At 41.0% G+C, this 3709-nt stretch overlaps 1 pseudogene; it reads right to left on the bottom strand.

The window, feature by feature from the left end:
- Positions 1–451: 451 nt before the first annotated feature.
- Positions 452–1393, bottom strand: LOC129518359 (40S ribosomal protein S2-like; annotated as a pseudogene).
- Between the last annotated feature and the right edge of the window lie 2316 nt (positions 1394–3709).

Genomic DNA, 3709 nt, shown 5'->3' on the forward strand with positions numbered 1-3709 from the left:
TCTCAGGTTGAATTCGTAGGTTTTCAGGATGATTTGAAAGTTTTCTAGGTAAGTTGGTAGGGACAGGTGAGTTGAGGATCCCTACTCCTCTGCCATCTTGCCCCGCCCCCCTATATACACATATTTTTATCCATTGATCTATTGAAGGACATCTCAGCTCCTTTCAAGTTTGGCTATTGTGGACATTGCTGTTCTAAACATTGGGGTGCAAATGCCCCTTTGGATCACTATATTTGTATCTTTAGGGTATATACCTAGTAGTGCAATTGCTGCGTCATAGCATAGCTTTATTTTTAACTTTTTGAGGAGCTTCCATACTGTTTTCCAGAGTATGCTGTACCAACTTGCATTCCCACCAACAGTGTAAGAAGGTTCCCCGTTCTCTGTAACCTTGTCAATATTTGTTGTTTTCCTGACTTGTTAATTTTACCCATTTTTTTTTTAGCAAGCTTTAATTCACTTTTATTTTTCTTATATAAACCTATGTGGTAGCCACAGCTGGAGCCTGGGTCCTCTGCACGGAGACTCTGGTGTGGGTCTTTACAAGATGGTCAGTGAATTCCTGATAGGGAGACTTGGTGAACACAGTCTCTTTCCAGAGATCAGGGGTGAGATAACTGTAGGTCTTGGAGATCGCATCAAAAGTAGCCTTGGCAAAGTTCCCCAAGGTGGCAGTGCAGCCCCTGGCCGAAGTGTAGCAGTTGTCAATACCAGCCATCATCAATAGCTTCTCCGGCACAGGGGCTGAGACAATGCCAGTGCTTCTGGGGGCAGGGATGAGACGCACCAGCACAGAACCACAGCGACCAGTCACCTGGCATGGACAGTGTGGGGCTTGCCGATCTTGTTTCCCCAGTAGCCTCGTCGCACAGGGACAATGAAAAGCTTGGCCAGGAAGATGGCCCCACGGATGGCAGTGGCTATCTCCTTGGAGCACTTGATGCCCAGACCCACGTGTCCATTGTAATCTCCGATGGCAACAAATGCCTTGAACCTGGTCTGCTGGCCAGCACGGGTCTGCTTTTGCATGGGCATGATTTTCAAGACCTCATCCTTGAGGGATGCCCCCAAGAAGAAGTCAATGATCTCAGATTCCTTGATGGGCAGAGAAAAGAGATAGATCTCCTCCAGGGACTTGATCTTCATGTCCTTGACTAGGCGGCCCAGCTTGGTGACGGAGATCCACTCCTTGTCCTCCGCCTTGCCTCTGTGAGCTCTTCGGCCCCGGCCCCGGCCCCGAACACGGCCACGCCCGCGACCCCGGATGGGGCTGCCTAAAAAGCCGCCACAAAGCCGCCGTGGCCTCCCATTCCGCCCCCGCCCCGGGGCCTCTGGAGCCTCTGGGGCCTCTGGGGCCTCCGGGTCCTCCCACAGCACCGGCGTCATCTGCCATTTGGTGTTCTCTCGGAGAAGAAGCAATTTTACCCATTTTGACTGGTGTGAGATGGTATGTTCTTCCACCCCAAAATTTCTAGAACTCATACAGGAATTCAACAATGTGGCAGGTTATAAAATCAATGCACATAAGTCAGTTGCACTACTATACACTAATAAGAAAGAAGAAAGAGAAATTAAGGAATCAATCCTATTTACATTTGCACCAAAATCCATAAGATACCTAGGAATAAACCTAATTAAAGAGGTAAATGTATATTCTAAAAACTGCAGAGGACTTATGAATGAAATTGAGAAAAACAAAAAGAGATGGACAAACGTTCCATGCTCATGGATTGGAAGATAAACATTGTTAAAATGTCTCTGTTACCCAAATCAATCTACACATACAGTGAAATCCCTATCAAAATACCATTGACATTCTTCACAGAGCTGAAGGAAATAATCTTAGAATTTTTATGGAACCAGAAAAGACCCTGAATAGCCAGAGGAATATTTAACAAGAAAAGCAAAGCAGATGGCAGTACAATGCCAGACTTCAATCTATATTAGAAAACTTTAATCATCAAGACAATATAGTAGTGGCACATAAAGGCACATAGATCAATGGAGCAAAATAGAGAACCCAGAAATGGACTCTCAACTCTATGGTCAACTAATCTTTGACAAAGTAGGGGAGAAGATCCAATGGAAAAATGTCTCTTAAAAAATGGTGTTGGGAAAATTGGATAGCCACATGTAGAAGAATGAAACTGGACCTTTTTTTGTATCACGCACAAAAGTAAACTCAAAATGAATGAAAGATCTCAATGTGAGACACAAATCCATCAAAACCTTAGAGAACACAGGGAGCAACCTCTTGACCTCTGCCACAGCAATTTCTTGCTACACACATCTCCAAAGGCAAGGGAAACAAAGGTAAAAATAAATTATTGAGACTTCATCAAGATATAAAGCTTTTGCACAGCAAAGGAAATAGTTGACAAAACTAAAAGATAACCTACATAATAGAAGATATTTGCAAATGACATACCAGAAAAGGGACTAGTATCTAAGATCTATAAAGAATTTATCAAACTTAACACCCAAGAAACAAATAATCCAGTCAAAAAATTGGCAGAAGACATGAAGAGACATTTCTCCAAAGAAGACATACCAATGGCCAACAGACACATGAAAAAATGCTCAACATCCCTTAGTAACAGGGAAATACAAATCCTTTTATTGATTTTGATGGGAATTCTCTGTGCCTACTGGATCTGTATATCTGTTTCCTTCCCCAAATTAGGGATGTTTGCAGCTATTATTACTTAAAATATTTTTTCTGCTCCATTTTTCTTCTTCTTGGACACATACAATACAAATGTTATTATATTGTTGGAGTCACCGAGTTCCTTAAGTCTATTCCCATTTTGAATAATTATTTTTTCTCTTTTGTTCAACTTGATTACTTTTCATAACCCTGTATTTTATGTCACTAATTCGTTCCTCTGCTTCTTCCATCCTGCTTTTTATTCCATCTAGTGTGTTTCTCATTTCAATTATTGTGCTTTTTATCTCTGCTATGTTGTTTCTTTTCTCTGTGTTAAGGGTCTTACTAATGTCTTCCACACTCTTTCCAAATCCAATGAGTATCCTTATGATAATTGTTTTAAATTCTTTATCAGGTATCTTGCTTATGTCTGTTTTGCTTTGTTCTCTGGCCATGGTTTTGTCTTATTCTTTCATTCACGATAAATTTCTTTTATTCCCTAATTTTGTATGCTCTCTGTGTTAAGAAAATCAGCTATATCTTCTGCTCTTGAAAGTAGTGACTTTAATATAAAAACTTGAAAAAAATGGGATGCCTGGTTGGCAGACAGAGAGCATGTAACTCTTGATTTTGAGACCCACATCAGGTATAGCACTCACTTAAAGAGAGAGAGAGAGAGAGAGAGAGAGAAGAAGAAGAAGAAGAAGAAGAAGAAGAAGAAGAAGAAGAAGAAAAAGAGAGAGAGAAAGAAAGAAAGAAAGAGAAAGAAAGAAAGAAGAAAGAAGAAAGAAAAGAAAGAAAGAAGAAAGAAAGAAAGAAAAGAAAAGAAAGAAAGAAAGAAAGAAAGAAAGAAAGAAAGAAAGAAAGAAAGAAAGAAAGAAAGTTACTTTATAAGGAAGAGGTCCTGGTGTGCCCCTAGTGTAGTGTTCCCAGTTCACCACAACCCGGCCCTTCAGAACAGTATCCTATGTATACTGCTTATACTCTAGTGTTGTGTCTGAATCACTTTTCCTTTCACTGCAGCTATCTGCACTGACCTTGCCTGTTGTGGGCTCTGCTTGC

This window comes from Nyctereutes procyonoides, unplaced genomic scaffold (genome assembly GCF_905146905.1).
Source record: "Nyctereutes procyonoides isolate TBG_1078 unplaced genomic scaffold, NYPRO_anot_genome, whole genome shotgun sequence".
Lineage (NCBI taxonomy): Eukaryota > Metazoa > Chordata > Mammalia > Carnivora > Canidae > Nyctereutes > Nyctereutes procyonoides.